Source organism: Cryptomeria japonica, chromosome 5, assembly GCF_030272615.1.
Source record: "Cryptomeria japonica chromosome 5, Sugi_1.0, whole genome shotgun sequence".
Classification (NCBI taxonomy): domain Eukaryota; kingdom Viridiplantae; phylum Streptophyta; class Pinopsida; order Cupressales; family Cupressaceae; genus Cryptomeria; species Cryptomeria japonica.
The window spans coordinates 424,616,490-424,640,849 of record NC_081409.1 but is presented as its reverse complement, the minus strand read 5'-3'; positions in this window follow the sequence as shown (position 1 = coordinate 424,640,849).

The following is a 24,360-nucleotide window of genomic DNA, read 5'->3' as shown; positions in this document are numbered from 1 at the left end:
TCCATCTGCTGAAGGTGAAACCTTCAAATCTTCCAGTGAAGTATCCACAGATTTGTTTTTTACAGAAGTGCTATTACATTCAACAGTGTATGCTTCAAGCTTATACAAAGTGCCAAACCTGACACCTCTAGCAACTACCATAGCACCCTTAATCATCTTACATCCTGCTTCAGAAAAGACTACCTGCACACCCGCATCTATCAGTTTGCTCACAGATAACAGGTTTCGTTTTAATCCAGGGATATGCAGCACACCATTAATCCTTTTTATTCTACCATCAGAAAACCTGATTCTAACTTTACCTCGACCAACAATGTCTGTATGTGAATCATCACCCAAGTACACCTTACCTCCATTAAATCCTTCATATTCAGAAAACCAATCTCTATTGGAAGTCATATGAAAAGATGCACCTGAGTCAATTAGCCAGGCATCATTACCTGCATGAGTCGCCAAAGCCGCAATAAATGCATCACCATCTTCCTTGTCGGACTCAGAATCAGAATCAAACTTTTTCTTTTTCTTCTTCTTTTCTTCTTTGCAGTCCTTACGGATGTGACCCAGTTTACCGCAATTCCAACAAATGACTTTGGACTTTCCAGGAGATTTTGATCTCCCTTTGGATTTGGACTTTCCGCGCTTCTCATTCTTCTTGCCTTTCTCCTTAGGTCTTCCACGAACGGTTAGGGCTTCCTTTGAACTAATGGATACCTTCCTTCACATCTCTTCATCGAGTAGGGCACCCACCATGTCTTCAGATTTCAAAACAACAGAAGTACTACCGATAGCCATAACAAGAGAATCCCACGAATCAGGCAAAGAACAAAGCAAGATCTGACATTTCTCCTCCTCGTCCATCTTAACACCAACGGATACTAATTGAGCCACCAACATATTGAATGCTTCTAGGTGGTCTGCAATTCGTCCACCCTCTTCCATCTTCAAGGAATACAATTTCTTTCTTAAGAAAATTTGATTTACTAAAGATTTCACTTGATACATCTCACCAAGCTTAGTCCATAGCTTCTTTGCAGAATTTTCTTCATGGACATTGATTAGAACAGAGTCTGCTAGGCACAGTCTGATTAGACCCTTGGCTTTTCGGTCCATAACATCATACTGAGCTGCCGCAGTAGGATCTGAGGGCCTTTGGACATTCGCATCAACAACATCCCAAAGATCTCGATCTATTAGCAGATCTTCCATCTTCAGCTTCCACATCTCAAAATTACTTCCATTGAATTTCTCCACCTCTATTCTCCCTGACGAACTCGCCATCTGAATATTCTTGCAACAAGATCAAAAAGTGTCTTCTGCACAAGCTCCCACTCAAATCTGGATTAGTTCAAAAAACCCAACTGCCCACAATTGAAACCAAAGGTGATCAAGCTCTGATACCACTTGTAAGGAAGTTAAGTAGCGGAAACAACTTCCTACACTAACCTTGAGAGGAGGGTAATGCAAAACTTTTTCAGCTCATTACAACAGTTACAGAAAATAGAAATAGATATAATAGCATTCATACCACAACACAGTGATTTACGTGGGGAAAACCCTTTCGGGAGAAAAACCCCACCCTCCAAAAGCAGCTCAATATTTTATTCAGCAATCAAAAACAGATTACAACATACTTGCAGAGCAAGCTCTTCACAGGAGTACCACTAATCAGAGATTCAGAGGCAACTCAATAGCCATAAGACTCTTACACACAACCTCTATCTCACACACCTCATAAATAGGAGATACAATACAAGAAACCGTCAAACGGTATTACAAAACCATGGGCTAAAACCACCCAATAAGGTGTAGCCAACCTTATCTCCCTTCTAGATGCCCTATGACATGTTAAAGCACACATCAACACGTGTCGCTCCCTTTTACAGCTCATTTATGTGTTCGATACAAATTATTTTTCCTATTTCAGGAGTACAAACTTCCGGAGGCCATAACTTGAGAACCGGGTGTCCGATTGACGAACCGTTTGAAGCGCCGGAAAGCTCGCGAAGTTCTCTATCACCCCGTAACCTGCTTCACCGGTTATGGCCACTTTTCAGGGCATTTCGGAGCCTCTAAAGTCCCCAAAATTAAGTTTAAACATTTTATTGCACCCCTCCAAGACGAAAACTTTAATATCTTCAAAACTAGCTGTGACCTTGCGATGCAACTTTACCGGAATGCTTATCTAGCCAACCAAAAGCTTCAGGGAGAGTTTCGCACCATTTCGTGCTCAAATAAAAACTTACTATAAATAGTAACCTCACATAAATGCAAGGTTGAGACACCATTTTTCCCAACAGTCATCTTACAACCACCAGAAATAAATGTAACTTGTACTCCAACATCATTAAGTTTACTTAGAGAGAGAAGACCTGGTATATGAAGAACTCCATTGTTCCCCTTCACTCTATCATCTGGGAATTGAATTTTAATTTTGCCTCTCCCTACAATCTCCAATGTAGTATCACTGGCCAAATATACCTTTCCACTAGCATACGATTCATATTTCAAGAACCATTCCTTGTGGGGGGTCATGTGAAAAGATGCGCTAGAATCTACTAACCAGGTGTCATTTAAGGTAGGTACTGCCAGGGCTGCTACAAATGCATCTGCATTACTTTGAGAAGATTCAGTATCAGAATACTTCTTCTTCTTCTTCTCCTCCTTGCAATCATTTCAGATACGCTCTTTCTGCCCATAGTTCCAACACTTCACCTTTGAATTCTTGCCTGGAGAATTAAATCTCTCTTGAGACTTGAACTTCTTGCCTTTCTTCTTGTCTTTTTCCTTTGGTTTGCCTCAAATAGAGAGTGCATATTTTATCATCTTAGAATGCTTCTTTCTCATTTCTTTTGACACAAGAGTATTTACCACAGTATCCATCTTGAACTGGGTCGTAATACTACTGATAACCATCACTAAGTGTTCCCAAGAGTCAAGCAATGAACACAACAACATCATTCAATGTTCTTCTTCCTTGATGGACACACCAACATAAGTTAACTATGCAAGAACCATGTTGAATGCATTTAAGTAGTCTGCCAATGGTGTTCCTACATTTATCTTTAGAGAGTAAAGCTTCTTCCTCAAGAAAAGTTTATTCACCAAGGATTTGCCTTGATAAATATCTCCCAACTTATTCTAGAGAAGATGTGCAGTCTTTTCTCATGGACGTTTAACATAACAAAATCAACAAGACATAGCTTGGTTAGACCCCTTGCCTTTCGGTCGGCTAAATCCCAATCTTCTTGCTTCATGCCTGAAGGCTTAGAAGTTGCAGTGAAAACACCCCAGAGATCTCTATCGACCAACAAGTCTTCCATCTTGAGTTTTCATAGTTCAAAACTGGAACCATTAAACTTCTCCATGTCTATGTGCCCTGAGGTGCTCACCATCTCAACCTGTAAAACAAATAAGTAGACACTTTGCGAGACTCCCACTGAAAGAAAACTGACACAAAAAACCAACCCTACCCAACAAGGATAACAAAACAGGCCAAGCTCTGATACCACTTGTAAGGAAAGCAATTTTGAAAATTCACTTTCCTAATGTCAGTTTGCAGGGGAGAATAGACTAGTGTATACAAAATTTCAACATTTACATAATATGGCACAAGCATGAGCAAAAACAATTAAACAACAAAGAGATAGAACACACAGAGTTAACGTGGGAAAAGCCTTTCGGGAGAAAAACCCATCACCAACAAAAGGACTTTATTATTAGTATGTCAAATACAATAAAGTTCAGTCTGCAGATATCCTTTTTTCACTCTGTCAAACAGTCATTCTAGACGTAATATACAACACTCGGATAACATTTACAACATACTCAATGGCTATCATAACTCTCATTACATTTAGTTCACATTTGGCTTCTAATACCAAATCGGTTGACTGTTCATTTGAGCAATTGCAACAATGACTTGAATTCTAACTATCTGCCTGCGTCGGTCCATATTTAAGGAAAACCAACTATCTCACATGCAATAGGGAGTCGGGTCGGTTCGTATTCATATACACCGACAATCTTATCCTTAGTGTCCAAGTGGTCACCTTTTTTGGATCTCGGTTCATTATCACACCGATGTCGATATTCGCTCCATCGGCCATTAGTATAGCCTTCAAATGGTAGATCCGATCGCCCAATGAAACCCAATCACCTAAGGTGACTCGATGGGGTCATCGGCCAGATAGATGAACTGTTACCCCAATCTCCGATAACTGAGAGCGGTCTCATTGGCTCATTGGATCAAGCACTGCGAGGTTACTCTGATCTTTGATAATAAAGAGCAGTCTTATCGGCTCATCGGATCAAGCACTACAAGTTTACTCTGATCTCCGACAATAGAGAGCGATCTCATCAGATCATCGGATCAAGCCCAAAACTACTATCCTGATGAGTGAAGCACTCTGAGACAGAACACGATGGACTTATCAGGACTTCGACGTAGCCTTTAGCATATTAACTTGATAGCTGATATCGACCTGATCACCTAAGGTGACTTCATCGGGTATTGACTTAACTCCAAACTGGAACCCCTGATAGCCGATGTCAACTCAAACCGCCTAAGACAACTCCATCGGATCATCAACACAACTCCGATGCAGTCTTCCACTCTGCTGTTCCATCGGTGTAGGCTAGCCTGATCAACCCGAACATGTCAAGTGAATTAGAGGCACATTTCCAACAAATACAATGTCATTCCTATACCAATCTATAGCCTTAGGAGGAATCTGATTACTCGTGATCAAATCACTTCTGAGATTTACAAAGAAATTTCTACACACAAGAACCTTCTATATTTCTATAGTAGACCTTGTAAGATATCCCCATTGTCATATACCTAACATCCATATTCCTAATAGTGTCAATATTTCAAGATCTTCCATCTGAAATAACTTCAGTTAAATGATTCACCTCAACATTCTTCATGGATTTGAACACTAGCATTTCTACTATTGCGAACAACCTTGTAAGAATTCGTAGTACCTCCTTCAAAATCAAATACAGTCTATCAAGCTATATATATTCACCATGAATTTTGTTGATAAAAATTATTATAAATTCTTCATAATCAATCATCAAAAAATTGTTCCAAGTATCCAAACCCTTGTGCCCTAGATTACCAAATTCACTCTTCAATCTTTGCGAATTTTCAACCAATTAATTCTACCTGAAAGCCCTAATATTCTCATGATCATATTCTTCTAGATTAACATGAATGTACTAAATTTTTTTCCCTACAAATAAAAACAATAATCGATACCATAAAATGGTCCAACCAGATCTACATTTTTTAGAATAAAGAGTTTCAATTCATATTGAGGTCTAGGTTTATCATTGATACTTACAATTTTTGTCATATTGCCAAAATGTTACTCTACAATCTTTTCTCACTTCTTCACTTGAATTCACTCCTTTGGTCTCCTTCATTTCTCAAATAAAAAATGCACACATGATTGTATACATAAAATTAAATACTCACAAATTAGGTTTTTCAAAAAGCTAATACATTGTTTGTCAAACCAAACTATTTGTCAAACCATCAAGGATCACATATGGACCACAAGATATTCTTAGAACCTCACAAAAATCCACAAACACATCCGCCATCTGAGAAGAAACTTAGCATCAACCAAGAGGGGATTGCTTTTTTTTTTCATTAAATCTTCCCTTAGACCCTGATGTCTGAGTCAATTGTTAGAAGAAGGAACCACATCCATAGTGGATATCAAACCACCTTCAACATTTACTTTAGTCCTTTCTTTTGATTTCTTCACCCACAAAAACTTTCCTTTTCCTTTAGAGTCCACTACAATCTCTAGACCAATAGAATTTCCTTTATTGCTCTTACAAGTTTTGAAATACGCCCAACAACATTACAATTATAGCATATCAGACCATTCGACATCATGCTTCTGTTCACATCTCTTCTGAAGTTATTATTCATGTCGCATTCAACAACTTTGTGCCCGTATCCATTGAAAACATAACAATATCCATTGAAAGATTTGACATATCTATTCATATTTATTCTACTTCTACATTCACTAGCCTTGTGTCAAAACTTGTTGCAATGATGACACTTTTGATTGAAAGAATAACTGCTATTTGATTTCTTCACTTATTTTCTTTGTGCCCTACTACATTACATGAAAAGCAATTTCCTTTGAAAGATAAATACTTGGAAGAAATAGGAGGAGGTCTCCGGTTCATTATAGACTTCCTGAAATTTTGGTTAGGCATGAAATTATTTTTATTTTCAGCAACATTATTTCTTTCTTTACCCTTTTCTTCATTGATCTTTAAAAATTCACCATATTCTTCATTATTTTGAAATTGCAAGACAAATTCTCATATCTCCTTTCCACCTTCTAGACTTAAGCCATTATTAATATGATCTTTAGTATCTTTGAGTTCTCTTTTCAGATTCATCACTTCTAATTTCAAACATTCTCTAGTCTTCTCATCAATCTTTGTTCCATATTAATCAATAGCCTTCTTTTCTTTGTCCAAAACACCTCTTAAGAAAGAAATCTTCTCAATTTCCTTCTTATATTTGTCTCTGCACTCATCCAAATCAGCAAATACAAATCATAGTTATCCTTCCATATCAACAACTCCTTCAGCATCATCCTAATCAGCTTGATCTAAACCATCCATATCATTTATCTCTTCCTCAAACATATTGTTCAAGACTCTAGATCTATCTCAAGTAGTTAAACTTACTTTAGAGGAACCTTTCTCTTATACCAATTGTTAAACACACACCAAATGCTAGGGGGGGTTGGGTGGGTTGAATTAGCATTAACTAAAATCTAGAATTTAATCTTGGATCAAACTAATTTACCCAAGCATTCACTTTAAGGAGAATTAAATAGAGATATCATAACATCATTCACACCAATCACACATAAACACCATAGTGAGTGCCAAATCATAGAAATAATCCACTAAATATAAATTTATTACAAAAAATGGAGCTAACTACTCCGAACTTGCAAACCAAGGCTAGTTTATCTTGGGGCAAGATACAAAAAGTAACTTGCGCACTGAAGCTAACTACAATAGGGCAAGATACAAAATTACAACTTATAGGAAAAGTCGTGAACATCTAGAATACTGAGAGGGGAAGGGTGAATCAATATTCCTTTGATTTTATTAAAACTTTTAATCAACCATCCACATAGCATAACTAAATTGCAAAATTAAAATGAACAATAAGCAAAAACACAATACTCCACATAACACCAGGATTTATATGTGGAAAACCCAAGATAGGAAAAACCACAGATAGGGTTAGCTCTCAATATTATGTAATTAGTTACAATAATACAAGGTGGCTCAGTGCTAGAGGGGCTCACTACCTAGAATATAACAACTCACTGTTGGAGGATGTCTTACAACCAATATTATAGAATATGAATTGTTAATATTGCATCTATCATATGCATGAGTTACAGTTCCACTGAGATGCATAAGCACTGTCACATTCACTATACATAATTACTTTCACATTCATTGTATATAATCACTTTCACATTTATTTTAGATTGCATACAATGATCTAAAGATCATATGTACATCCTTTACAAAGCAACTGCATGTATATCAAACCATGTCTTCACGAAGTCGACTTTATAAAACTAAAGGTTATCCCAAAAACCTTTACATGCTACTACTCAACATATATTATCAGTTTATCCATAAATAAAGGAATATACATGATCAACAAAGCTAATAAACCACCAATGATTCTGGAGGGGACCAAATCAAAACCATCATGCTACACTATGCTAGTAAGTAGGGTACAGTATTACCAGACCCATAACTATGTCGTAACAAAACATTAACACCTGAAATCTTGGATATAGACATTATATCAAATACAAAAAAGTTCCCAAAATATTAAAAATATATCTAGTATTGCGGAGCAATGCAAACCCAAAAGGAATATGACATACCCAAGTGTATACCAGAGCTTGTGGGGCTCGAACCAGAATATGACAAACTCATGTTGCCAGATCACAAAATCATCAATGACAATATTCTAACAATCTGCCCCTTTGTCATTGATGGTAACATGACAGCTAATATAGCATTTACAAAAATTGATCATATATTTTCATATGTACAAAAACCTTCCTTCTATATAAACTTTCTACTTATATTATACATGACTATTCACTCCCCCTTTGATATCAATGGAAAAGGGTACAAAAAGAGAGTATTTTAAACAAAAGATCCCCTTAAAAAAATGAATTAACTGGAAGACTATTTGATTATCTGATGCAGAGCCCTCCTTGTATCTTGTCAAACACTTCAGGATATATGACAATGACCCCTCAAAACACCAATAGGATCCTACAAAGCAAGGCTCTACAATCTTAGTTCCAACTTCTCATTTCACTCCAAGATTCATACTACTCAAATTGGGTAACTTGCTCCATTATGCATCATGAAGCCTCCTAAGGTTCTTGAATTTAACAACACCTATTTTGGATCATACAATACTCACATGGACAAGACCAAATAGTAGTTTCAAGGAATTAACCCAATTCCCAATGACACCTTCACAATTAGGCCTATTTGCTTATAACCCTTAGAGATGGGTAATGGGACCTTAAGTCCAAAATTTTCCAAACTCCTTGGAAAAAAATCAATGATTCAAATATCCTTTATGGTCTTACACAATCCCCGAAGAGGAGAAGTCAAGATCTGACAAGGAGAGGTCTGAACCTGGTGATGACCAACTGCCCTAAAGGGCTAATTCGGCCTCCATTTGTGAAGAAACTATATAAAAATGGACACAAATTACAACCACAACCCCATGAGAATGGGTAAAACCATAAAAAAATATAGATTCCATGGTTACACACCTGGAATCATCTCCAATTGTCTTCCAGGGTAACTATTGCAGTCTAAGGGCTAGGTAGCCACATAAAGATGTCTACCTAGGGCCTGATCAAACACACATCTCCCTTTCTCCTCCTAAAAAATGCTTTTGGAATTATAGAGTACATATTCCACACTTTAATTCCACCCATTTCCATGAAATTTAGATGGACAGGTTGCAAGTTATGGCCATGGAAAGGCAAAACCCTAGGTAAACCCTGGTTTTCTGGGTACCTACAACAAAAATTGGATATCTGGAGAAAAAAAACTGACCAAGACCTAAAATCAAGACAAAATCATTGGAAACTCACTGCACTAACATAATCACAACATTGCGGATTGGTCCCAATCCGTACAACTCCGTACCCTATGCCAAAACTTCACATTTGTAGGAAAAACTCAGAATTTCTTATTGTTTGCAATCATAAAATCTTTCTCCGTATAGTCTCCATTTGGGAATTATGTCCCCAAGGTGTTTATACCCCTCTAAAACTACTCTCAACCAAAAACAAGATGTTAGAGCCATTGGAGGAGTTAGACCAACAAGAATTCAAAAAATTGCACAAAAGTTGCTCATGACAACTTTTGACAAAGTTGTCAAAAATGTCATTTCTTGCACCCAAATGACTTGGGTCAAGACTAACACCTCTAAACACCCTAGAAGCACATAAAACAACTAAGACCACTAGGACAAACATATCCTAATCATACTTGGTCCCCTTTTGTCTAAAAGTCCTAATTGGCTTATCAAGATGCCAAAATAGGAGTTTGGTTGACAAGATGGGGTCCTTTATTACAAACACAAAATGGATGATTGAAACACAAGGAAAATATCCTGAGACATGTTTAAGGTCTTATCCTTCCTCCTCTGAGCCTGAATGATCATGTTGAAGGGGTGCCCCTGCACCATTATCTAAATGTGTGCAGTCAAACTACCTGTGTTGTTTTCGCAATGTTGAATATCTGTTAGAAGTTCTATTTGCACCTAGAGAGAAATGAGAATGTGTTTTGCTTCTTCAATTAAGTTGGGCTTAGAGAAAGTAAATTACTATGCCTTAGACATGGCACGATTCATCAGTGAAATACAAGCACTGCACATGTCTCTTAGTTGACCTAAAGGGAGAATACTGTTATCTCTTTGTTGCTAAAGTTGAAAGTATTTCTTGTACAATTCCTCTATGGTTGATCTAACAAAGTTGATGAGATCCTCTGATAGCTGAAAGTTGTGATAAGGTTGTGTTAGTTTGGACTCAATTGAGTCAATCTCTTCTTGAATGCTTTTTGTGGCCTCTGGCCATTGTAAACTGTATAGATACAATACATTTCCATCAGTGAGACATGTCTAACCTTGAGCTATGAGTTGAGATAGATGATTGTGTGCATTTGCACACTTTCCTTTTAAGTCCACTTGGATATTTTCTTTCTTAGCTTCCTTCTCTCGAGAAAATTTGGTTTCCAAATCAGTGGAATTGTTCTTCAAAGATTTTAACCAATTTTTTTCATTTATCTAGGCTAAAGGCAGATGGATCAATAGATTTGTCAGGATAGCATTGTGTAGTGCTATTATTGACTCTTCAATCATTTTGTTCTTTTCCTTCAGATCTTAAAAGAGATCATTCATGGATGAAACCTGAATGGCTACTCCAATCTGAAACTTTTGAATGGGATCAACTTTGGTGGGATCAACAATTAACTAGGAAGAAGTAATGGGTTGTAAAGATAGGGGTGCAATGAGTAAGCTTTTTAAAGAATCATCAAAGGTACCAGAGTTGGTACCTACCTCTTCTTTTCCCATGGTGTCACCTTTTGTGACAAATTTTCTAGATGATATCTTTTATTCTTCTTTCTTCTCTTCCACTTTATCTTCCATTTCTGTTAAGTTGTTTGGTGGGGGACATCAACAACTTTAGGGACTGGAGTATTTTCATCCATTATAACATTATCTAAAATAGTATTATCAGAGACAACATATTTAGTGGCAATATTGTAGTGGTAGCTTTAGTAGACACATTTTTAGGAGTATCTAAACAAGGATTAGAGTTATCAGCTGGCAACATTCCAAGTTTTCTTTCTATGTCCTGAAAAATTCTATAATTTCTACCTTCAGATTTTCGACAACATGTATATATTCCATAAGAGCATCTAATCTATGCTTGTTTTGGAGCTCAGATATGCATACTGGTACAAGAGAAGCCTTATTCTCCTTAGAAAGGGTATTTCCAACAACTTCCAGGGCATACTTCTTAAATTATCAATCCTCTTCAATTGCCTTTTGCCTAACCTCATCCAAATCTATCCAAAGGTCTTGTGGTATATCCTTTTTAAAATCTTCTAGATTAACATTTAATCTAATACTGAATGAAATATTTTATAATTATTTCCTTATCCTTATTATCAGCCCCAGTATACAGATTACCTACTTCTTTTAATTCTCCTTCTATAAATATCATATTAAACAAAGTTACTTTATCTAGGGGTTCCTTGACAATTTGCTTACCTTTGCCTTTCTAGATCTGAATTCTAAATCCTTTAGCTTTAAATTCTTCTAATTCTTCTTCTTCAACATCAATGATCTTTCTTTTGAATTCTCTAGGGTTTTCTCTCTTTGATGGAGTGGATATTGGAGTCTCCTTCTTCCTCTTAGTCAGTTTCTCCTTTACTTCTTTTGGAGATGCCTTATCCATAAAAAGGGTACCAAATAAAGTGGTGATCCTACTAGATATCTTAACCTTCTCAACTTCTTCTATAGAAACACCAAACTTTCTTCAAGGATTCATCAATGACCTTTTGAATATTTCTCTTTGTTTGTTTGTTTGTTTGTTTGTTTGTTCCATATGGAGTTTAATAGACTTTTCCTAAGCAATCCCAAACCTTTCTTAAGTTTCATCAACAAGACTTTCTAATAAGACTTTTGCAAGTCCTTCCAATATGTCCTCTGAGACTTCATATCCTAATGTCAGGATCCAATTAGCTTTGGGAATTATGAATTTCATAATGTATTTATCAACCATGATAAAAAATGTGATATCATCCTTGTACTTCTGCATAATGAACTTGGGGATCCTTTCCTTGTTATGCATTTTAAATTGAACAAATGAGAAAAATGAGGTAAATGCTTCTTGCATGGCATAGTCTTGATACCTCCTTAAACATTCCACAATTTGATGTGTCATAGGGATGTACTGAACCCAAAATACCTTGCCAATTCTAGGAATATCTTGCATAAAGTAAAACAGGATGCATAGTGCTAGGGTTCCATATTTGAATAGATTCTTCTTCTCTTTGCACTATTTCAAGTTCTTGAGCAATTGTTGTTTCAAAATCTCACATAGATCATAATCAATATTTTTCTCCACCATTTCATAAATCATGTTGATTGTTGTGGCTGAAATCAAGTTCTCTTGGTTGGTGAAGTAGATCTTATTGCTAATCATTAGCAATATGTATTGAATGACAAGGTTTGTAATAGTGCTAATTGATAGAGAACATCTGTCAAAGGTTGTCTTAGTCAACTCTTCAACAACTTTTTTCTTTGTAGCCTTAGGTGTCGAAATAGTACCCAAGTCACATAATCTGGTAATAACCTTCATCAAATTCTTTGGTGATCTAAAATGATTCTTCAAGCCATATAAATTCATCATGGAATTTTCTCATTACCATTTTGACCCATTTGTCGTCATGGCAGAAGTTGGGGAAATGGTTCCACACATTTTGCCTCTTGTTGACTAGGGTTTGATATTCTGTCTTAACTTTGAAATTATCTCTAGTTAGCTTGTCTGTCCATAATTTTTGCAATTTTCCAATATCTTATTCTTCCAACTTCACATGAATGTATTTCCTAATGTCCTCAATCATTAGAATACCAAAAGGAATACTTGAAAGCACACTCCTCAAATCATTTTGAATTTATTTGGTTGGGTATCTCTTGAAACTTGGTCAGTTGTAAGTGCTAATATCAACAAAATTAGAATTAGCCATGGATGCAGATATTGAAAGTAACAAAGTTTTAAGATAAATATCTTTTGCAGCTCATTGAGAAACCCTAACCCTTGATTCACCTTTTCTCTCTTTGAAATCTCTTTTGCTTCGAGTGAGAAATAACTTGACAAATTATCCTTTTTAATATTTTTCCAATCCACTTGCTTGTAATAAATGCAGAGAGAGAGAGTATAGTACTGCTTTACTACTTATTCACTTTGTATATGTCCACAATGACCTTCTAGACCTTCATATTGTATCACAATATAATACTTTCCATCAGAATCTTCATCATTACACATATTTTAGTATGTTGTGACAACAACCTTGCGCTCTTTGGTAGGGGAAAGATTTTTTTTTTGCTCCCTCTGGGCCAAAGCCTCTAATTCTTAATTTTTGGAATAAATGTCTGCACTGGAGTTAGGTGTAGCCTCAAATTCTTTCTTCATCCAAATCTTCTTCATCTTGGCCTTCACATTTTCCTTGCTGATTTTCTTTACTAGTTGACTTGTCTTAGTTTCTCTTCTTCTGCAATATCTTACAATTTTTCCAGGCTTGTTGCAATTATAGCATTAATTATTTCCTTAATCTCGGCTTGACTTGCATTGGTTAGACTTATGTCCAAACATTTTGCATGTATAGCAACAACCTACAAAATAACTATTTCTATTTTGATCTATTACAAGATAATTTTTCATTGACTAGGTTTATGACCATAATTGCTACTAGTATAACATCTACCAGAGAAATATCTAACATTTTGATTCATTCTAATTATACATTCAAATGCTTTGTGACCTAGTTTATTATAATTAAAACAATATTCATTAAAGGAAATGTTTCTTTTACTTGTTTCTTGACCAATGATTACCTTTGTCATCCTTACCGGACTTACCAGATTATGCTTTTTTTGCTAGAGATGGTTCTTCTTTGCTTTCTGTATGAATCGTGACATTTCACATGTTTTGAATTCTAAGCTAGTTGTTTTTTGGAGACATTTGCAGAGTAAACATTTTATCAAGCTTGTTTGAACTTATTTTAAATTTGTTCTATTGTTTCTTTGATTTTTCCAGATCTGATTTTAGAGTTGTGATTTCTTGTTCAAGCTTCTTTCATTCTTCTGACTTGCATTTAACCGTATTATCTAAATACTCCTCTGTTCTTTCATCTTCTTCACTCTTGGTATTTAGATCTGCAATAGTGCTATTCACTTTCTTGAGTTCTTAACTAACTTCCTTGTGTCTTTCTCTAATTTTTTGATTTTCTCTCTTAACTTTCTAATGCATTCATTTGCCAATTGGGCATTTTCTTTCAGATCTCTATTCTCATTTTCAACATTCATAAGCTCTTCAAGAGTAGTTATGAGTTCTCCATTTACATCTAGATATCTATCCTAGTCTAAAGTAGATCTAGGCACTATATGTTCAACTTTATGGATCTCCTTTGAGTTATTAGACTCTTCTAAAGGAGCTTGCTCTGATACCAATTGTTGAACATCCAAAATATTGAGAGGGGAGGGGTGAATTGATTTTCCCTTGAATTTATTAAAATTTTTAATCAACCATCCACATAACATAACGAAATTACAAAATTAAAATGAACAATAAGCAAAAACACGATACACCACATAATACTAGAATTTGTATGTGGAAAAGCCAATACGAGAAAAAACATGGATATGGTAAGCTCTCAATACTATGTAACCAGTTATAGTAATATAAGGTGGCTCACTACCCAAGGGGATCATTGGCCAGAGTATAAAAACTCACTACCGGAGGATGGCTTATAGTCAATATTACAAAATATGAAGTCTTAATATTACATCTATCATATGCATGAATTATAGTTCCATTGAGGTGCATAATCACCTTCACGTTCACTGTACATAATCACTTTCACATTCATTGTACATAATCACTTTCACATTTACTATAGATTGCATACAATGATCAAAAGATCATATATACATCCTTCACAAAGAACCTATATATATATCAAATTATGTCTTCATGAAGTCGACTTTAGCAGAGTAAAGGTTAGCCCAAAAACCTTTACACGCTACTACTCAATAAATCATATCATACCAGAGAAGTCTACCAAGGCATAAAAGAGCTTCTCCATACATCAAGGAATAGACGGGATCAACAAAGCTAAAAAACCATCGATGATTCTTGAGGGAACTAGATCAAAACCTTTGTGCCGCACTATGTCGTTGAGCAGGGTACACTATTACTGGACCCATAACCGTGGTGTAACAAAACATTAACACCTAAAATCTTGGATATAGATGTTAGATAAAATACAAAATAAGTTCCCAAAATATTATAGAGATATCTAGTACTATGGAGCAATGTAGACCCAAAAAGGAATATTATGGACCCAAGTGTATACCAGAACTTGTGGGGCTCGAGCTAAAATATGCCAGACTCATGTTGTCAGATCATATAAGCATCAATGACTTCAATAACAATATTATAACAAAAAGAATTGTATGAACAAAGGCATCTTAGTATGCTGATTATAGTTTCTATTATAGAATTTTTTTTGACCTTACTGAAATATCCGGACCACAGAGTCTCTAGATCATTGCTCCTATATCAACTATTAACTTTGCATTGTAATGCCTTCTAATGTATCAACTTCAATCACATTGACATCTTTACATCAAGTAGCACACATATTCACCATTGAATTCCATATGCACTCATATGTGTCTCTCATATCACTGTATTCCACACTTGCACATGTATCACACACTTTGTTTTCAATAAATAATCATATAATACCAATCCAGAACCAAAAACATCTTCACCAAGTTGACTAAAAGTAAGATTGAAACATGTATACACATATTTGACAACCACAACAAAGTATAAAATGCATAGAACTTAATCCAGACCGAAACTAAATCCATCGAGAAACTCTTGCCCAAAAGAATACTTCACACGTAATCACGAGACCAAAAATATATGTTACATCTATTTCTGATAGCATAAACCGAACACATGTACCAATCATATCTTCTCGTAATAGAAAAATTTTGGACTAAATCAAGCAACACCTAAACCACAAATGATATGATAACATCAATCAGATCAACTACAAATGCAACTTTTTCAAGCTCAAACCATAGTACTAATCATAGTGACCTTCAATCCAAAAGCATAACTATGAATACTTCAACGTTGTAGCTAACTCTGTTGATGTTGGGACCAAAACCCATCTAGACCACACCATTTGACATCAAATACAACAAAACATATATCTATAATAACCAAAATGAAACTCAAAATATAAACCTAACCTTATCAAAGCCTCAAAAGGATTCATATGTTCCTAAAAAACATAATTTCATACTAAACCTTCTCACAAGTCTCTCCATGCATCAAGGAAAAAATACAATAAGCACTTAGACAATATTTTCAAGCATGATCACAACTATCTACCTATTTCTAGTAATGGCTCATCCCAAATAAATCACGCAAATGACATAACTACCTCACATGAAGAAATTGGCCCTCAAGTAGCATCCATCTCTCCCACCAATCCTTCATCCCCTAGAGATTCACAAGACCAACACACACCATATCCATCAAGTGATACATCCAATGATGAAACCTTCAAAGTTTACCCCCAAGGGCCATCCATAATATAAATACAAACTAATCCATTTGTTGATGCTAATCCCTTTATGATTAAGAAATCCTAGATCCAATGCCACCATATGCCCCAATTCCAAGCAAATAAACTCTAGAGAATCTCCTTCAAAATCTATTTCTCTTGTGTTGAGATATTGAACCCTTCCAAGAATCCTCACACATTAAAATTCCTATTTTATTTCAAGAGAATAATCCAAAGAATTAAGAAACAATTCTTGAAGTAGATAAAGATCAAGATCCCAAAAATCTTTAATCCCTTTGACCAAGATCCCTTTTCCCCATAGTCTCCTAATGATCCCCTCATCCCTTTTTTATTCCGTTCAAGATGATCCCCTTATATCTCAAGAGAAAATCATCCTTCCAATTCTCATTCATAATTCACCTCCTAAGCAATATCATGATATCCCTTCCATCCCATCTAAAGATCTCATCCAAAATCAAGCGAAAAATAGTTTTTCCATTCTATCTAGTAATCCTCTTGCATGTCAAGATCAAAGTATCCCTTCACCTCCATATCATAATATTCCATATCCTCTCAAGATCCTATGATCCCTCCCCCTCCTCATCCTTTTTAAAATAATATTACCCCTATCCAATTAGTTCATGAACCCCTTACATATCAAATGGGTTCCTCCATTTTTCTCCAATATCATATACTCCATGAGCCTATCATTTCTCTCATACCATATCCCCATGAAAATAGACTCATATATTGTTTCAAAAGCAACTGGTATCCCATTGCTAGAAATATTTGTCAAATCATGCATTATAAAGGCAAAGGGTTAGGCCTACATGAACAAGGTCTATTAGAACCTCTTCATATCAAAGAAAATCCTACTTATCATGGGCTTGGCTACATAGCTCACTCTCAAGATGTTATTATCTCTACTAAATCCACATTCCTCCATCTTACATCCTTATAACCTCCCATCCACTATCCATATCACCCCTAGCTCACAATACACTTGCCTTACAATAAATCAAGACAAGAAAAGGCACACATCTTTGAGAACCTTACAAAAATCTACCTACGTCAACCCATCAAAAAGACCTTCATATCATTCCTATACACCCATCAATCATGTTCCCCTTGGAAGCAATTTGGATTCCAAGTATAAAACCCATAAATCTAATAATTTACATACATTCAAGGATAAACATTTCCCATCTAAAAGACATGTAAAAAACAAAGAAAAATTTGATCTAAAAGAAAAAACAAATATCCAAAATGCCATAAATAATCATTAAAAAAAAAGAAAAATAAAAGCCACGTGGATTCTTAAGTTGCTCATAGAAGAAATTTATTCCAAAGAACCACAAAGAAAAGAAAAATAAAAAACCATGTGAGTTCCCAAGTTTCTCATAGAATCACTTCATCCTAAAGAAAAATCAAAATTGGCATCCAAAATTGTTATTCCTCCTATTATGGTGGTAAAAAATAGGGTTTCACCAATAAGGATAGTTAGACCACTAATTTTACCTTAGGGACCACTAAATTAAAAGAGGGGTGAATCCAAAAGATCTAGCCATAATCCAAATAGGAAAAGTGCTAAAATTCTGATTAGATTCATTGGTTTTGCTTACCACTCTATTTGAGTTGAAAGTTTGGATGTAAACTGTGAAATTAGGGTAAAACAAGCCAACAAAAATAAAATGCTATAGATATCCAACAAAGCTAGCAATTGGAACCTAGGCAAAAGAAGAGAATTAGAAACTATTCCCAGAAGTTTGGGCTAATTTTTTGATACTAGGTAGTATAGTCTTTCCTTAGTCCTTCGACTTTCACTCTATCGAAAGATAAACATGTTCATCATCGTCAACTCTGTTAGAATTCCTTTTTACATATCTTGAGTCAATTCCATACACACTTTAAGAGAGGAAAAATGTTGTGGATATGGCTTTGCCTTAGGTCAAACCCTAGTTTAGGAATCAACCTTGAATTGAATAATGTAAATATTGAACTAAATTCTAGGAGATATACCTTAGATCTGCAATGGTTGATAGAAGGATTGATGATGCAATGTTCTTTTGATGTAATCACAAATGTTGAATGTAATGGCATGACAAACACATGAACATGAAAAACCTAATCAAGCATACATTCTTGTATGAGGATTAATGTTATTTTTCTCCATAATACTTGAAGGATGAAATGCTACCTTGAATCTCTAAAAAATCTTGATGACGAATGCTTGACAAATGCACATATGATAATATATGGAGCCTTCGATCTAAAATAGATTGATAGGATGTCTTTATATAGATTTCCCTAGGTAAATTACCAATTATACTGACCTCAAATGGTCAAGTTTAGCCATGGGGACTTAAATCCATTGGGGAGGGGGAGTTCCTACCCATATTCAAATTGGGTCCACTTTAAGACGGACCATGGAATTTTGGGGCACCTTGGTCCAGGACCAAGTTGCTCCATGCTTTGGTCCTCCAAAAAAAGGACTAACAAAATGGGAAATGGGAGAAGGAAAGCTTAAAATGGGGACCCACCTAATAGTGTCAACAAGTGACATCAAGATTGGAACAAAATGGGGCCAAAATGGGCCTAGGGAAAATAAAAATGGGACATGCTAAATTAGGAGAACAAACATGAGGTGTAAATTATAATAGTTACAATTTATGATGATACATTTATCCCCCACTTAAATCGGAGTATGAGCCTATGTAAATACTCATGGTAAAGTAGAAAGATGAGAGAGAGGAGAAACTAGGAGAAAGAGAACAAGCAGATAAAACATTGCTAAGTTCGAGGAACCAAGCCCCCAATCTTAGGATCTTAGTGTTGATGTGGATTTTGAGTTCACTCAACATTAAGAAACTTTCACTTGAAAATGAAGTTTATTTACTTGAAAGATGAGAAAAACCTCAATCCCAAGGTTTGATATGTCTTTATCAAACTTGGTGGAATTCACTCAATAAGAATGCATCAACTGTTTGACGAGGGTATTCTAGATAGTTCACTAGAATTTACAAATCATTATAAAGTTTGGAGTATTTCTTCCAATTTATCTCTCTTCGAACAATCATAAATAAAAGAAAAGAACATGGAAATGAAATAAATTATTATCTACGTGTTATTTTCATAGTCTAATGCTCTTCTAAAATGACTGAAATGGTTTTTATAAATTTTGTAAACAATCAAAACTTTTTCACAATTATCCACAAAATTATGTGATCCTTAAAAGAAGATTGCTATTGACAAATAAAGTGGCATAACACATGAGAAATGCTGTGCAAAATTATGTATTTCTTCATTAAAACAATTATTTATAGTCGGATATGCATCATCAATTGACCTTTAGCTTTACCAAATCAAGTATTTGCAAAGAAAGAACACTAACTAAGATAACTATGATAGTATGCGAATCAAGAAACAAAGTCTCTAAAACATCAAAGCTTTCTCAAGTCTACAACTCTCAAACATAATGAAAATAGGGACCTAGTGTTATTTTAATAGCACCAAGATAGAATAAAAAAAATTGACAACTAGCGGTCATGCAACAAATTTTACATCTTTGACTAAGTCAACTCTTCACATTCTCTGTACTGGATTCACCAACCTTTTGTTTTTGCAACAAATACTTTTTAAAAACTGTCAACACTCAAACTGCTTCATCATTTGCACAAGTTTCAACGATGGACAAATTGAGCTCCTGAACTCGGCACATCCTCTGCAGGGGCTCTATATCTTGTTTGGCTGAACTAACATTCTTTTCATACTCCTTTACTAGCATTTGTAGTTGTCTGATGTTCCTTATTTGTAGGGTCTTTTACTTTGCGGTGTTATATAGCCTTTTATTCCAAATGCCTTCAAATTTTAATATTATTCCCTCATCCCCCAAATAGATTGCATCCTCAATCAACCTTTCCATCAAAATTTGTATGAGTGTACCATTCTGCCCTCGAATCTTAATGACTTCATTTTCAATATTCTACAAATTTGTCAGACCTTCCTTCAATCTTTCTTCTTGCCATGTATTCACTGTTATCCATGACCTCATTTCACTCATTTGTTCTAATTTCATTATTTCCCAATCAATAAGTTCATCTATGGACATATTTTCCATTTTTTGCAATTCAATAGATTTCATTTCCTTTCGCTCCAACATTTGTTCACATTTTTTTTGGGCTCGGGTTATCCTCCTCATCAAATTCATCAAAGAAAAATATCTTGTAACCTTAGTCTGTAATGAAGACTTAGCTTGAGCCATAACTTCATTTATCCATTCATCTACAAACTCTGCCTTGCACTTCAGTGTGCTAATTGCATCTGGCTCTTCCTTTAACATTAGCACTGGTTGTTGTAGAATTTACTATAGAGTTGATTCGGGTTGAACCATTCCTCTAATGAATTGCACCAATTTCTCTATTTGACATTTCTGCTCTTTGAGTTTCCTTTGGTCTCTTTGCAATCTGTCTTCTGAAATGGCTATACCTTCTCTAGTGATCTTCGCACCCTCAAATCTTGAAGGTCGCCCCATTTGAACTATGGTAGTTTGGTAATCTTGAGCACTTAGTTCATTAACATCTTTGTATGTAATTAGCTCTACAATGTGCAACTCCTTCTCTCTTTCAGAGTTAAGACATGTAGCATATCTAACCTTCATTTTTCTTCTTTTCTTTGCATTAGGAACTTCTACTAACAGGTTGTTAAAATCCAAGGGCATTGCTTCTATATTCTCTCTTGACAATGTTTGCTACTACAACCAATCAAGAATATTCTCGCTTTCCATGCTAGCTAGGAATTTTCTTTTATGATGGGTTTCCATTCTTTCTTCTTGTTCTTGTCTATTCATCTCTTGCTCATTTCTGTGAGTCATTTTTTCCTTTGCAATCACTTCAACATTTTTTCCTTGATTACCATCTTCAGGATTTTCCATGTCCTAGTGAACATTTCTTGATTCCTGATTCGGCCCACTATAAATTATTTCCATTGGGATTTCTTGATGCATAATCTCTTCTTTGTTATTGTTTCCCTTTTCCATTTGATGCTCTTCCTGTGTTTCTTGTTGTAGAGCTTATTATGTTTCTAGGCTCACAGCTTGTTTTGCGTGACTTAGGATCTGTTGTTCTTTTCCATCTGAGACTCGCATTTCCTCAATACTTGGCACTTGCACTTCCCATCCACCTTGGCTGAATGTTTGGCCTATGAACTCCTCTTCACTTTGTTATGGATTGAGAAAATTTTCTACTGCTTGCAGAGGAAGTGTTTTTCCTTCCCTTCTCAATTCCTCACTTTTAGATTCAACAAACTCTTCATCTATATTTATAAACTTAGCCACCGTGCTTTTACTAGTGGTTTCTTTTTTGTGCTGTAGGTTTTTCTAAGTTTGCTTCTTGCGAGGATTTCCCTTTTTCTATCATTTTCTGCATATCTTTCAAATTCCCTTTATTGAATTCCATAAGCACTTGGTTCAATTGTTGATAGAACTTCTCACGAGAATCATCCTCTTTAGGTATATTCAATGCACCTATTGGAGTACTTAGAGCATTATTCATAGAAGCGGGTGAAATGAATAGTTGTGCCATGGACTGAGAAGCTACTATTGGTATGACTTGCAATATTTTTTCTTGTGGCCCTTTTTCCTACGAAGCTTTGATGATTTTTGACATTGATTCTTCTATGTTCCTACTTCCTCGATCTTGAGGTTCTGCAGTTTTACTTCGTGCTACATGATTCAAGTTAGCATTAGTAGTCACCACTTGAAATCTTTCTTGATAAGACTTTGGGTATCTAGACAATGTTCTAGGATTTATTATCTTGATCATGTTAATATTCCTCTTATGTATCAATAAATAGTCATACTCATTATGATCTTTCCCTTTAATTTTCCTCTTTGAAGTAATTTTATGTCACTATTTTCTCAACTTCACCTTGTATTCCTCTATCCATCTCTATGTTGCTCTCCAAATCAGGTCTTAAATTTCTTCATCATCATCATCCACTATTTGATGTGGTACCTCAATTCTTGTCCTATTTGGCCCAAGCATCCTTAGCTATTGTAGGGTTAGCCTTTGATACTTTCTCTCTTTTACTTCCTTTTCATTTTTACAATCATCTCAATACTCTTCCATATCGGGGACATGAACATAATAGATTCATAAACCATAACTATCACCATCAATCCATTTAATAATGGTAGTTGAAAAAGTATACCTAATAAATCATCTTTTCCTTTATCAACACTAAGATTTATTCCTCCAAAAGCATAGTTTTCATTTGCTATGTCTAGTTTTCTAAGTAGTTTATACCAATGTGAATTATGTAAACATTTTTATGGGTTGTTATTAATATATAACATAGTACAATGTATTGATAAATGTTTACACTAATACCATGTAATTTTAATTCTTTATTCTTCATCTTTCTTGATTTTCTAAGCCAAGTTTTCATAATGTGACTCCATTTCATCAATTTTTTAATTATTAATGTTATAATTTATATAAAAAATAAAGTATAAAAATAATATTAATAAATAAACATATAAGGAAGCCTTGATTAATTTTTCTTAACAAAATGTGAGCCTTGTTGATTCAACATGGATGCATTTTTATCATATACACTTCCTCTTCTAAAATAGAAAATAATTCCTCTTAGTCTATAGATCAAAGTGAAAATAATATTTTCTTCCAACTATAACCAACTCTTCAACTATTATCAAATTTAAAAGAAAGGGGCTATGATTTAAAACCATTCAATGTACATAAATTTGATATAATTATGATATTAATTTCCAAATTTAATTGTGTAGTTTTTGAATCAAATTTATTGATTCATATATCATACAAACCCACTTCAAATGAAAATAGATGATCCATATAACATTCATTACATCTAAATGATACTCATAGTAATGAAAAGTAAAACTTTCAAAAAAATACCGATATATTTTTAAAGTATTTTCAAAAAAAAGGGAAAAAGTTGTTGATTGACCACACAACATAATCAATGTGGGAAGAAACAATAGCTCAGTACAAATGGATATTGGTAAGTTAAAAAATTTAATGACATACAACCAATTTCGTATTCATTCTAGCCTTCCTTGATGTAATTAATGGGCAACCTAAATCACAAATTACACCCTTTAACCCTAAAAATTTCATATTTCCCAATGTAGTCAAAATTCAATTTTAATAGTCACTTTCTATGTATCTAGATTGACACAACATAATATGTACAAATCTTTCTAGATGTTTTATGCCAGCATACATTTGGTAGCTTGGAAACAAAGGGTCCCACATGAAAAAATAATGACACAGAAAAAAAATAAGATAGGTATATGGGTATCCTAACTTAGAAAATTTTGATGAAGCCCATAAATAGAATACTTATAAATTCAAATAGTAAAGATAGGCCACTGATAAAACATATAGCTATTTTGAATTCCAAATTAAGTTATTTTTTACATGTCCAAGTGGATTTTTTTATCTATATTTTGAAACTTTCCATCCTACAATTTGAAACTCTGATATGATCATCTCAACATCCAATGGTTCCCCATGTAGGACTTGAAATATTGATATCTTTTTTAGAAACTTTCCATAAATGAAAGTTAGAAAAATGGATTTGAAAGAGAAATGGTGATGAATCCTATTGGAAGAGTAATAATAATACAATTATAGTGTCCATGAGGCTAAACATAGACTATGCGATAACCCACCCAATCAAACTAACTTTTGAAAATCAATCATTTTTCTATGCAAGGTGATGATGAGAATCCCCAATTTCTTGATGTTACTCTCATTGAATAAATTATACTAAGATCCAACTATCAAGATACTGACATACTTTTCCATATTGTCCTTGAAGGCATCACAC